Below are 14,134 nucleotides of genomic sequence, written 5' to 3'. Positions count from 1 at the left end.
TCAGCATAATTTGTCCTGCCGGGCTCTCACAAATGTGAGCCTTGATAATTTTTTCAAATACTTTACCAAGGATGGAGGTGAGACTGACTGGCCTATAGTTGCCCAGGTCCTCCTTCCTCCCCTTTTTGAAAATGGGGACCACGTTAGCCCTTTTCCAGTCCTCCGAGACTTGGCCCGTGCGCCACGAGCGTTCGAATATTCCCGCCAGTGGCTCTGCAATGACGTCGGCCAGTGCCTTCAGCACCCTCGGATGGAGCCCATCCGGGCCTGCCGACTTAAAGGCATCCAGTTCTTCCAAGTGACTCTGCACCACCTCAGGATCTACGCATGGAAGTCTGGCGCCTTGCTGCTGCCTCTCTACAACCCCAGTGAGAGACTTGTCGTGCCCCTCGCTTAGGAACACTGAGGCAAAGAACTCGTTGAGGAGTTCAGCCTTGTCCCCCCTATCTGTCACCAATTGTTTCTGCCCATTTAGCAGCCGTCCTATTCCTCCCTGGGCCTTCCTTTTACTCCCAATATATCTAAAAAACAATTTCTTGTTGTCCTTTACTTGGGTTGCCATCCTCAGCTCCAGTGGTGTTCTCAGTGGTGTTCTCAGTGGTGACAGATGACTGGACAAGGTGCAGTGGTCTCGTGGCACCAAGGGAAGTTTAGGTTAGATATTAGAAAAAAACTCTCTCATTAGGACAGTAGTTGAGCACTGAAATAGGCTACCCAGAGAGATTGTGGAATCTCCATTCTTAGAGGTTTTTAAGACTTAGCTAGACAAAGCCTCGGCTGTGATGATCTAGTTGGGGATGGTCCTGCTTTGAACAGGGAGTTGGACTAGATGATCTCCTGAGGTCCCTTCCAACACTAATTTTCTATGTTTATATGATAAGTACATACCTATGGACATCCCGAGGGGCACTCAGGAACCAGCAGCGGGAAGGAGAGGAGTCAGCACACGTGTGTCCCGCACGCACGTGTGCCCCTTTTACCAACTGACTGACCGGAGGCGGTGGCAGCAGCAGCAGCAGAGGAATCGGCAGCGGGGGCAGCAGCAGCTGATCCCCCGAAAGTAAGTGGGGCGGAGGGACCCGGCACAGCTGAGCCGGATCCGGAGGGGAAGCCCCCCGGTTCCCATATAGCTGAGACAGTAGGGAGCCGCGCTCCCGAGCCGCGCGGCGTGAACAGAGCGCGCAAACAGGGAGGGCTAGGAAGAGGACTGTCCACCCAGGCCAGGGGGCACCCCCGGGGCTAACCCTTGGGGGGAGCAGGCTCCTGCGGCAGCGGATCCCCCCAGCGGGGGAGCGTAGGGACGGAACTGCCGGCAGGCACTTCTGGGTAGACCGGGGCGCCTGATTGGCCATTGGAGCGGGGCAGGTAATTCAAACCGCGGGCTTTAAAGCTGCGGGGTGACGTAGTTCCCAGCACTCGGGAACCAGCAGCAGGAAGCAGAGGAGTCAGCACACGTGTGTCCCGCACGCACGTGTGCCCCTTTTACCAACTGACTGACCGGAGGCGGCGGTGGCAGCAGCAGCAGCAGAGGAATCAACAGCGGGGGCAGCAGCAGCTGATCCCCCGAAGGTAAGTGGGGCGGAGGGACCCAGCACAGCTGAGCCGGATCCGGAGGGGAAGCCCCCCGGGTCCCATATAGCTGAGCCGGTAGGGAGCCGCGCTCCCGAGCCGCGCGGCGCGAACAGAGCACGCAAACAGGCACGCTCTGTGAGAGAATGCCGGCGTTTGCGCAGGCATTCGCGCCGGCGGGCGGGCAGGAAGGGCCAGGAGTGGGACTCCTGTAGGGGTAGGGCATAGACACCGCACAGGTCTACAAACAGCAGCTTATAGAATGATGTCTATGAGGAGTGCTGCTAGGGCCTCTGCCCAGGGGGACAAGGCTACCTGGGACAGGTCTGAGGCCTCCACCCAGACTGAGCCCATGGGGGAGCTGATGTCCCCCTATCTCCTGGCCTGTGGGGGATCCCAAGCAGGGCCGGGGGGGCAGAGATTGGGGGCCCCCACACCTGTCCGGCAGGTGCCCATCTTAGGGCTCTGGAGGCGCAGGTGAGGGAGCTCCGGGAGGAGGTTAGCAGGCTGAGGGGGATCAGGGAGGCGGAGGATGAAATTGACAGATATTTCCTTTCCCTGCAGGACCAGGCACCCAAGGAAAAAGCTGCCCGGGGAATGCCCTCCACAGCAGAGTGGCAGACGGTCACAGCCAGGACCGGAGCAGCTCGCAACGAACCGGTACCAGCTTCTCCAGTCCGACTGGTGAACAGGTACGAGGCCCTGGCGACCCTGCAGGAGATGGAAGGGGAGGAGGAAACCCTTGGGCAAGAAGAAACGCCACGTTCTTCACACTCCAAACAGATCAAGAGATCCACGAGGACCCAGAGGAGGAGGCGACGAGTGCTCATCATAGGCGACTCCATCCTGTGAGGTACGGAAGGACCCATCTGTCGCCAGGACCCCTCGGCACGAGAGATATGCTGCCTCCCTGGAGCAAAGATTCAGGATGTGACGGAGGTAATCCAGGCCAGGATCAAGCCCACCAATTACTACCCCATGGTCCTAGTCCATGTGGGTACTAATGATGCGGCCAGGAGAACCCCCGATCACCTGATGGCGGACTACAGTGCTCTGGGTGGGGTGCTGAAGGAGTTTGGTGCACAGGTGGTATTCTCTTCCATCCTACCAGTGACCGGACGAGGAAGATGGCAGGAGAACTGCATCCGAGAAACCAACTGGCGGCTTCGGCTTTCTGGACAATGACCCGCACATCACGACGAGGGACATGCTCAGCTGGGATGGGCTTCACCTGTCCCCCAAAGGTAAGCGTGTGTTTTCTACTAGGTTAGCGGATCTCCTCCGGCGGGCTTTAAACTAGGCTCGTCGGGGGGGAGGGGAGTACAAGGGCAGGGGAAGCTGTGGACCACCAAACCATGTGGCACCCACAAGGACAGCCCAGCCTGAAGAAGGAGAACATTGGAAACCTGAAAGCCATGGGGAGACCAGCACTACAGAACAGGTAAGAAACAAGAAGGTAAGAAACAATGGGCCCCTTGGGACTTGGAGCGGGGGGGCAGCAAAGGCACCAGTCACAGGGCTCAAGTGCCTATATACTAATGCTAGGAGCATGGGGAACAAGCAGGATGAATTAGCGCTCCTGCTTGCACTAAACACCTATGACTTAGTGGGGCTAACAGAGACCTGGTGGGATTCATCCCATGACTGGGCGGTACATATTGAGGGCTATAGATTGTATAGAAAGGACAGGTCGGGGAAGAAAGGGTGGGGGGTTGCACTTTGTCAGTGAGCAATATACATCAAACCTCATCAAGACAGAATCCAAGGTTGAGGAAGTAGAAGGATTGTGGGTTAGGCTACATGGGGGGCAAGGAGAAAGGGATTTGGTGGTAGGGGTCTGCTACAGACCCTCACACCAAGGAGAAGAAATAGATGCGGGGCTCCTGAGGCAACTCTCGGAGACCATAAAAGCTAAAGAGGCGGTAGTCATGGGGGACCTAAACTACCCGGACATCTGCTGGGAGACGCAGACAGCAAGGTCCCATCACTCACGCAGGTTTCTAACCTGTGTACAGGACCTCCGCCTGACACAGGAGGTGCATGGTCCCACTAGGGGGAATGCCATACTGGATCTGGTATTGGCAACAGGAGATGACATGATAGGGGACCTCCAGATCAGTAGCCATTTGGGAGACAGTGATCACCTAATGATAGAATTCAACAGAAGACGGCGAGTGGGTAAGGTAACCAGTAGGGTGAAAGTGCTAGACTTTAGGAAAGCTGATCTCAATGCACTCAGGCAATTAGTCAAAGAAGCACTGCAGAGTAGGAGTTTTGAAGGGATGGGAGCCCAAGAAGGGTGGCTGTGCCTAAAGGAAACGATCCTTCGGGCACAAAGCAAGACGATCCCCGAGCGAGGCAAAAAAGGGAAAGGGGCCAGGAGGCTTCCATGGCTGACCAGAGAAATCCAGGGCAGCCTAAGGGCCAAAAGGGGAGCACATAAAAAGTGGAAACAGGGTGAGATCACTAAAGATGAATATACCTCCTCTGCTCGTGCTTGTAGGGAGGCAGTTAGGCGGGCCAAAGCTACCATGGAGCTGAGGATGGCAACCCAAGTAAAAGACAACAAGAAATTGTTTTTTAGATATATTGGGAGTAAAAGGAAGGCCCAGGCTGGAATTGGACCCCTGCTAAATGGGCAGAAACAATTGGTGACGGACAGGGGGGACAAGGCTGAACTCCTCAACGAGTTCTTTGCCTCAGTGTTCCTAAGTGAGGGGCAAGACAATTCTCTCACTGGGGTTGTAGAGAGGCAGCAGCAAGGCGCCAGACTTCCATGCGTAGATCCTGAGGTGGTGCAGAGTCATTTGGAAGAACTGGATGCCTTTAAATCGGCAGGCCCGGATGGGCTCCATCTGAGGGTGCTGAAGGCACTGGCCGACATCATTGCAGAGCCACTGGCAGGAATATTCAAATGCTCATGGCACACGGGCCAAGTCCCAGAGGACTGGAAAAGGGCTAACGTGGTCCCCATTTTCAAAAAGGGGAGGAAGGAGGACCCGGGCAACTATAGGCCAGTCAGTCTCACCTCCAACCTTGGTAAAGTCTTTGAAAAAATTATCAAGGCTCACATTTGTGAGAGCCCGGCAGGACAAATTATGCTGAGGGGAAACCAGCACGGGTTTGTGGCAGGCAGATCGTGCCTGACCAATCTAGTCTCTTTCTATAACCAGGTTACGAAATGCCTGGACACAGGAGGAGGGGTGGATGTCGTATACTTAGACTTCAGGAAGGCCTTCGATACGGTATCCCACCCCATACTGGTGAACAAGCTAAGAGGCTGTGATGTGGATGACTGCACAGTCCAGTGGGTGGCGAATTGGCTAGAGGGTCGCACCCAAAGAGTCGTAGTGGATGGGTCAGTCTCAACCTGGAAGGGTGTGGGCAGTGGGGTCCCGCAGGGCTTGGTCCTTGGACCAATACTCTTTAATGTCTTCATCAACGACTTGGACGAGGGAGTCAAATGTACTCTGTCCAAGTTTGCAGATGACACAAAGCTATGGGGAGAAGTGGACACGCAGGAGGGCAGGGAACAGCTGCAGGCAGACCTGGATAGGTTGGACAAGTGGGCAGAAAACAACAGGATGCAGTTCAACAAGGAATTCCTCCCTAAAATTCCAGTTTAGGGAATGACCTGCTGGGTGGCACAGAGGTGGAAAGGGATCTTGGAGTCCTAGTGGACTCCAAGATGAACATGAGCCGGCAGTGTGACGAAGCCATCAGAAAAGCCAATGGCACTTTATCGTGCATCAGCAGATGCATGACGAATAGGTCCAGGGAGGTGATACTTCACCTCTATCGGGCGCTGGTCAGACCGCAGTTGGAGTACTGCGTGCAATTCTGGGCGCCACACTTCAAGAAGGATGCGGATAACCTGGAGAGGGTCCAGAGAAGGGCAACTCGTATGGTCAAGGGTCTGCAGACCAAGCCCTACGAGGCAAGACTAGAGAAACTGGACCTTTTCAGCCTCCACAAGAGAAGGTTGAGAGGCGACCTTGTGGCTGCCTTTAAGCTCATCACGGGGGCACAGAAGGGAATTGGTGAGTATTTATTCACCAAGGCGCCCCCGGGGGTTACAAGAAACAACGGCCACAAGCTAGCAGAGAGCAGATTTAGATTGGACATTAGGAAGAACTTCTTCACAGTTCGAGTGGCCAAGGTCTGGAACGGGCTCCCAAGGGAGGTGGTGCTCTCCCCTACCCTGGGAGACCTGGGGGTCTTCAAGAGGAGGTTAGATGAGTATCTAGCTGGGGTCATCTAGACCCAGCACTCTTTCCTGCTTATGCAGGGGGTCGGACTCGATGATCTATTGAGGTCCCTTCTGACCTTAACATCTATGAATCTATGAATGAATACCTTGAGCCAACCCCTTTTCCCTCCACCGGATTGCAGCCCCCCTTTCTTTTGTTTCCCATGATTCTACCCAAGTGAAAAGGACCCCTGCCTTAATAAATTGGAATCTCCTGCAATGAAGCACTTTAATTCTAAATGCAGGTTTGTAGGGTTATTCTTCCTTTAGCCCAGCTCAAAAGCCAGCCTTCCCCCTTTTCTACCTCAAAATAAACAGAATAATAAAATATCAACCAAATTCCGCCCTCCCCCCCCATACCCCCACTGCCTCTCTTATCCAGGACAAGGACTTTACTGTTCTGTTGCCTTTTTTCTCAGCTTTCTCCTTTCCAGCATCATATCTGGGAGCTTTTAACTTCCTCCAGGGCCAGCCAATCACCCCTATCAGCTGGCCCAGTGCTCCTAGGCTGGCAGGCTATTACCCTCTAACCCCCTGCAGCTGTGTTTCAGCCCTTGAGCCTTGTTACAAGGATCTCTTCTGTGATCTCAGTGAATTCTGGGAATGGATCAAACCGCAGTCATTGGAACATTTTTAAAAACCAATGCCAATTTTAAATGTTCACCCATAACTTGCAATTGCATTGTATAAAATGTTCAAATCTTTGGAGGTTATTTAAGCCAAGTTAAACCTATGACTGCAAGAGGGTTCCTGAAAGACATTGATATTATATTTTTTTACATGAGCAACACAAAGATCAAGCAACCAAGCCAAGGAGCCCATCAGACTAGTGCAATTATGGCTGACCAGTTTTTTGTAGCCAACTGCACACAAGGGGAAAATGGGCAGCCAGATGTGATGCCAGCTACTTTGAATTCTTCATTCAAATAATTGTGTACCTGTTTAGAGGTGGGTTGACTAGGAGCTACCTTTAGCACAGGTGCTGAGTAAGGCTTGAATTCATTCCACTGGATATGTATGAGGACAACTTAAATATTCTACAGTCATGATCCTTGAAATGAACCAGTTTTTTACATAAATGTTATTTATGTCTGAACATCTCAGGGTTGGTGATTGAGGAAGAAAGGCTTAACATTTTGTGTGTTATTGCAAGCTAATAATTAAAAATGCACATAATGAATAAGATGTATAAAGCTAATCACAGGAGTAAATGTTATTAATATCTTCTTTCTGCCTTTTTTAGCAGCAGTCTCATCCATCAAATCATTCAAATGTCTCTTTCTTCTGAAGTTAGGCACTATGAATTAAGTTATCAAAAAAAGTGTTGACTTCTTTTAAAGAAAAAATTAATTAATTAAAAAGCCTCTCTCTTCCTGGATGAAGTTTGTGGCTTTCCCCTCTTTCCCCTGGTGGAGGGGGGAAGTATAAGTTACCTTGTGCTCAGTAAAAATCAGTGGCAGGGGCAATGTTCTATCCTCTCTGATTTAATTGGAGTTGCATGGGTATAAAGGAGAGCAAAATGTGACATAAAGGATGAAGTTCTAATTTAGTCTCTCATTTTTTTTAAATCCAATCATGGAATGTCTGTGTATGACAACCTAGGGTGGTAGATAGCAAGGAGTTTGTCTGAGGCTGAAACAGCAGCCCTCTTCTGGAAAATATGTAACTGTGACTTGACCTACCTGAAACTTGCTTGAAAAATAACCATCTTTGAAAAACAGATGCATTTGGGTTTTTTAAAACCCAGATTTCAGTAGGGGGTTTCAGTCCCATACACACATGGAGTAAGTAAAAATTGTAAAAATGTACAATGCAGAAAATTTACACCAAAACAAAGTAACTCCCCCCCACCCCAAGAAAAGCAACACATCTGTATTTTTTTATGCTATCCTTTTTACTCCTAGTGTAACCCTCCTCTAAAGAGATTTTTGAAATATGCATAATTTTATACAACTTTAAAAATTCATTGCCGGTACAAAAAAATGTGTAAGGTGTATTTGGTTTACTCAGTACTGGGAGGCATTCTGACCCCTCCTGGTAATTGTTGGTGCTGAATTTACAACATCCAGCTCCAATGCATTTGCTCCGGGGAAGCACAACCATTGGATTGACCACAACCCCTGCCGATTGATAATAGGCAAATTTTATTTATATACAGTGATAGGAAATAAAAACAATGCAGGCAAAGCAAGTACAACATACATTACTCAAATTTCCCAGTGCCCTGAATATACACGAGGCAAGCAGTCTGTCTGTCCAGTACAAAAATACCACTTTGAGGTTCTTTGCTTGAGTGTCTGACATCAGCATCCTTGGAGGTCAGGGCTCAGGCCAACTGTGTCCTTGCTGTTTTGAAAACTCTTCCTTTTGTATTCTTTCTTCTCCAGTGATTCCTCATCTTTGGGCATTGTTAACTGGCCTTCCTGTGGTTGTCACACTGTCCACATTCTGTTTCGTCAGCCAATCCTATTTTCATAAACCTGTCACATGCACACATCATAATTTGGTCTTTACTGGTGTCCTCCAAATTTGGTCTGTTCTCCCAAATCCAGAAAGCCCAAGGCCTTCTGCAGTTGGACACGGTAGCCCTGGAGCCAGGCCTATCTCTATTATAAAAATAAAGTTTTTAGATGTTTTCAGCTCCCCAGGATGTGTACATCAGTTGGCTGCAGACATCCTGTCTTCTCTGAAGGCTGTGAAACTGTGAGACAAAACAGGCCTTTAGAAATCACTTAACCCTTGCTATTTATTTGCCCTGGACCAATGTTCTAATACAATATCAAATTTACCTATGAGCCAATTCCTAAAAGCAAACCTGTACATCTCATTTTCTAGACAAGCCATGATGTAATTTAAAAAGAAGGCTATCCAACAGATCATTACAAATACTTTAGGGCATTTATACACATACCTTTTTGTCCTGCGACATGCTGGAGAACTGCTGCTTCAGAGCAGATTCAATTAATCGAGTCTGCTCCTCGCGTGAGCTGATGCTAACTGCGCTGCACCACATGCAGTTGTATAGGTGGCAAAATGCATGCCTATGTGTTTTAGTTCAAAAGTGTACCGCCACCATTTTCTCAGCATGAATGTGCATTTCACTGCTTATACAATTTCAAGTGATGCATCTCCAGGCACTTTTCAAAGCACCCAGCACTGCAGCACTTGCATGTGTAAAAATGCCCTTAGTGCCTTTCCCGCCCAAGTTGGGAGGGCTGTTTCACTGTCCTGCCTACAATCCCTAAGGAAAAATTTTACTGCTTTGTTGACCTGTCCCTCCCAGTGCCTGGGAGCTTCTTCTAAATTTTCTGGATTGATGGGCCCAGATTCTCAGATGAATCCTTCAATAAGCAATTTGGCTTGATATTAAGAGTTTTCATCATATCTAGGCTGTTTGTATCTCGTAGGCTTGTAGCTGTACAAAAATAGAGCACGATGGGGGTGCATGCACATTCAGAGCTCCATCGTTGGAGCATTACAAAGTCCCTGCAAGGCTTGTTCTCTACCCAGGGGCTGACAATTGGGCTTCATTCTAGCTCCCCAACCCCAGGGGAGCCTGACAGGCTCACTGACCAGCTTGCCCCATCAGCAGTTCATTGGGCTGCCTGCACACCACAGTGACAGGTGGTGTCTCCTGCCAAATCAGCTGTTGCTACCATTGCAGAGGAGCAAAGCAATAGCAGCTCTGTAATACTTGTTGTGGTGAGCAGAGCTCTAGTTCTGCTTCATGCAGGCTGTCAGGGAGGTAGCTGCTTACTCTGCCTCCCTCTCCCCACTGCTTGGGGGTGGAAGGTGGGGAAGGGGGAGTGGAGCACTCTGGGTTGCTGGGGATCTCCCTTACAGTGCTACCTGTAACTGTCCATACATTACATGTGGCACTAAAAAAATTAGTATGATGAGGAAGTTCCTGTTTGAAACAGAAACTTGATGTGGTAGATCCTTCATCCTTGTAGCACTACAAACAACTTAAACGTATGGACACTCACTTTTGTCAGTGCTATAAGAGTAGATATAGCACTACAAAACAGGGCCATGCGAAACAGCAGCGTTCCGCTTTGACTTCCATTTAGACGGAACAGTGCTTCGCTTTGAGTTTCATTTAATTTCATTTCAAAAGCACCGTTTCATTTCGTTTTGTCCAAATGGTTTCACTGTTTTTGACGCTGTTTCTACGTTTTGCCCATAGGCTGTAATGGGGAAGCACAAAACAGCCTATAACTTTGTCATTTCTTGCCTCATTCTGATTAAACTTGCAGGGATGGTAGCCCCTTCTACGTGGACAAAGCCTGCCAAGATCCAAGGAGATAGGAGCAGGGCTTTCTAGGAAACTGCACCTCAACCTGCTGACAAGCAGGACCTGGGGAGCAGGAGCAGCATCCTGTGATCTGGCAAGCAGATTGAGGGCCTGCACCCCTGGGAGGACTTCCTGGGGGTTGGGGTGGGCCCCCGATCTGCCTGCTGCATGACAGGAGACTTCCCCTGCCACCTGGGACCTAGCACTGAGGAACAGCCCGGCTGGGGGAAGAGCCCCCACCAAACTCAGTTCCAAGTGGTTCTCAGCTCTGGAAAACTCAGCCCAGAGAGGGGGACATGCCTCCCCCAGCCAGGCTCCATCCCCAGCTGGGCTGAGTTTCCCCACCCTGGGGATGGAGCCTAGCTGAGGGAAGCACCTTCCTCTGCTGGGCTGAGTTTTCCCATGCTGGAGACAGAGCCCATCTGGGGGAGGCACATCCCCTTGCCGGGCTGAGTTTCTCCGTGCTGGAGACAAGGGAGTTTCCCAGTGCTGGGAACAGAGCCAGGTGGTGGGAGGCATGTCCCCCCAACTGGGATGAGTTTCCCTGCCCTGGGGACAAAGCCCAGTTGGGGGAAGCACCTCCCCACACTGAGCTGAGTTTCCCCATGCTCAGGATGGAGCCTAGCTGGGGAGGTGCATCCCCTTGCCAGGGTGAGTTTCCCAGCACTGGGAATGGAGCCAGGCAGTGTGAGGCACTTTCCTCCGCCGGGCTCAGTTCCCAGTGGCTTGGAGCGCTAGGGAACTCAGCCCGGCGGAGGGAATCACCTCCCACCACCGTGCTCAGCTCCCAGTGGCTCACAGCCTCGTGGAACAGAGCCCAGTGGCAGGAGACAGAGCACAGCTCCGGCTTTGCCCACCTTCCACCACCAGACTGAGCTCCATGGGGCTGGCAGAGCTGATTGGAGCACAGCCCAGCATTGGGAGGCAGGCAAAGCCAGCTGTGCTCCAATCAGCTCCCCCAGCCCCGTGGAGTACAATTTGGTGGCAGGAGACAGAGAGCCAGGGCTGTGCTCCCTCCCAGGGTGAGCCACATGGGTCTGTGGAGCCACTCGGAGCACAGCCCTGGCTCTCCCCTGCCTCCCACAACCTGGCCGCTGCTTCACAACTCGAAAGGTTTTGAAACATTCTAAGTGTTTCGACTGCCCTCATTTCATTTTAAGGCTGTTTCAAAGCCCTTTGTTTCATCTTGATTTCACTGTTTTGAGCTCAAAACAAGTTGAAACAGTGTCAGAACAAAACAGCCAGCAAAGCTTCACACAGCCCAACTACAAAACTAATATGTACACATAGCCTCATTAGCTCTCAAGGAAGAAAGTTATGAGGGAGGGCTACCAAGTTCATACTTATAAGGACAAACTTCAGGGGCTAAAACACGTACATTCTTATTGAAATGAAAAGCAAGTGACTAATCATCTACAAGTACATAAAGAACTCGTACAAATATCAAAGCAAGGCTTAATCCTACTGCAAGGAAAAGAATATAGTCTGCAGTTACAATCTGACTAGAAGAGAGGAAAGGATAAAAATGAAGACATCCTAGAGAAGCCCTTCACAAAATTTTATCAATACATGGCAAAGTAGCAGTTTCAAATAGTCATTTACCCATGGCAGGGATCATGATGGAAGTTAAAGAAAAATCTTTAGTAAAATGTGGGAACTGGAATAACAGTCTCAGGAGTAGATAACACAAACTGGAGGGCAGGGTAATGGACTAAGTAGATCTCAAACTGGGTAGTTTCCTAAATCCAAACACATTTCTCCTCTCAAAGTTTCTTCATTTTTTAGATATGTTTTGATTGATCTGTCCATCATTTCAAACATTAGTGATTCATTCAAACATCAGTGAAAGTAAAGAAAAAACCAACCATTGACCTAGATTTATCTGATTTCAAAACTTAAATCATCCTTCCACTGATAAAAGATAAAAAGCAATTTGCTGTTTCTTGAACTTGGCCATATATAATACATGATTAATTATTTTAAAATGCATTAAGTTGAAGCACCTCTCCATATCCCATCTTAGGTCATGAAAGATGTCTGTTATACCAGAGATAGCATACCAAAGATGAAATGTAAAAGCCTCTCTGGTGAAATTGCCCTGAGGTTGCTTCCTTTCCGGTAGAAGTAGTTTTCTTTCTCTAAAATGAAAATTAGCAGTTTTCTTCTGATTCATTCATTCTCTTGCTATATTGAGAAAATGTTTAAAAATACTTATTTTATTTAAATCCTAAAATTAATATAAAAAGATCATATGGGTCGGTTTGAAAAATCAATAAAAATAAATACAAGTCCCTAAACTTCTTGTAAGGGTACTAGTAGATGGAATGTTGCTAGATAAAACATGTCACAAGTCCTGATTAATTCAACAGAGAACATCAGACATATTTACAAAATTTATCAGAGTTCACTAAAACAAAGTGGTTTTTTTCTCATTGCAGTTACAAAGTAGTTGGGGTAATGTACAATACTGGGAACCATTTTGCATGTTTCCACAAACTTAGTTAAGTTGCTCAGCTCCCCTCACCTCCAGCGGTTCCTCCTACTCCTGCTCTTGCCGCTGCTGCACCACTCCAGGCCAGCTCCTACCTCAATGCGTGGGTTTCTGGTTCCAGCTCCCAACTGCCTTCTACTCACTCCACCTGCACAGTGTGGGCAGCCAAGTGGGTGGAAGGCAGCTGTAAGCTGGAGCCAGAGCTCCATGTGCTGAGGCAGGAGCTACCCAGCTGCAGCTTCCTCGAAGCCTGGAATGGCATAGTAGGCCAGGAGGAGGACAAGCCCCTAGAGGCAAGAGGAGCTGAGCAGCACCCAGGTGGCTGCAGCTGCACCAGGAGCAACCCCACCACTAAACTGTGTGTGTTGGCTGGGGCTGATCTGGCAGGAGAGGGTGGGAGTGTGGTGCAGGTTGCTCCAGATGGGAATGGGCAGAGCTGAGTCCCATACAGAGTGATGTGGGAGTAGCCACAGACTGCACTGCCTGGATGAGCTATGCTGCGCATGTCCCCTGTTCCCTCCTGCCTCCCCTCACCCTGGGCCAGCTCCCAGTACCTAGCACCCAGGCAGCTTCCTCCACACACACAAACATGCACATACTCCCCAAACATCCCCCCCTCCCCCCCCCACACACACTCTGCATTCCTTAATCCCACCCCAAAAGTCAGGGGAATGCAGGTAGTGGATTGTGGTTCTGCCCTTGGCCCTACCCTGTCACAGGCCCATGACTCTGCCTCGTGATCAGGGATACTGGTTTTCCCTGATTTAAAAAATTGCAAAGTCTCTGATAAAACCCCTAAAATCTGTGATCTAAAATAAAAAGCCCCCCACAGCTCCCCTGAGTCTGCTTGTCTCCCTCACTATCACTCCATACCCCCCTGGCCCTCCTCACAGCCCCTTGTCCCTGCAGGTGCCTCTCAACTCCCAACCACAGCCCCTGATCCCCCAGCCCTGCCAGGAGCTTGCAGAGGCAGGGAGCTTTCCTGCATGGCCCCACTGTGCCCTGCAGTGCCAGGTCACACCCGCTGGGCTATGGAAGCCCTGGGGGAGGGCAACAGGGTAGGAGCCCAAGCCTGCAGCCCGTGCCTGCCCCCACCCCATGGACAGATCTGGTGGGGCATGTGTCCCCCCCCTATCCCCAGGAGTACACAGAGCAGTGGGGAGCCAACCCAACTCCCCCACCCCTGCCTGAACAAGCCACCCATGACCTGTCTTACTCCCCTCCGTGGCCCTGCAGCCATGCATTGCAGGTCTGGGCCCCAAGCCTCATGCACTGCCCCAGCAGCAGCCCCAGGCCCAGCCCTACTCAACTCCCTCCCTCCCTCCATCTGGGTGCCTCAATCCCCCCTGCCACTTACCTGTGGGAGCTTCTTTCCAGGCTGCCTAACCACCCTCCTTCCACTCCCTCCCAGCCCCTTGCAAGCTGGAACTCTGCCAGCCTGCAGAGGGCTTGTTACAAAACTGCAAAATCCATGGGTTTCTCTGCTAAAAGGAGAAATCCATGTTTTACTCCAGTAATAGGGAAAACCTGT

At 50.2% G+C, this 14,134-nt stretch overlaps 1 long non-coding RNA gene across 2 annotated transcripts in view; it reads left to right on the top strand.

The window, feature by feature from the left end:
• LOC132251204 (uncharacterized) overlaps positions 1-14,134 on the top strand; it is a 63,939-nt gene that overhangs the window by 40,137 nt on the left and 9,668 nt on the right. For both annotated transcript variants that reach the window (XR_009463105.1, XR_009463104.1), the window contains exons 3-5: positions 882-2,261; positions 2,353-2,508; positions 2,681-2,813. This is a non-coding gene — a long non-coding RNA (uncharacterized LOC132251204). The remainder of the gene's footprint in view (positions 1-881; positions 2,262-2,352; positions 2,509-2,680; positions 2,814-14,134) is intronic.

Source organism: Alligator mississippiensis, chromosome 6, assembly GCF_030867095.1.
Source record: "Alligator mississippiensis isolate rAllMis1 chromosome 6, rAllMis1, whole genome shotgun sequence".
NCBI classification, from domain to species: domain Eukaryota; kingdom Metazoa; phylum Chordata; order Crocodylia; family Alligatoridae; genus Alligator; species Alligator mississippiensis.
Note: the sequence above shows the minus strand (reverse complement) of the source record. Positions and strands in the feature narration are given on the sequence as shown.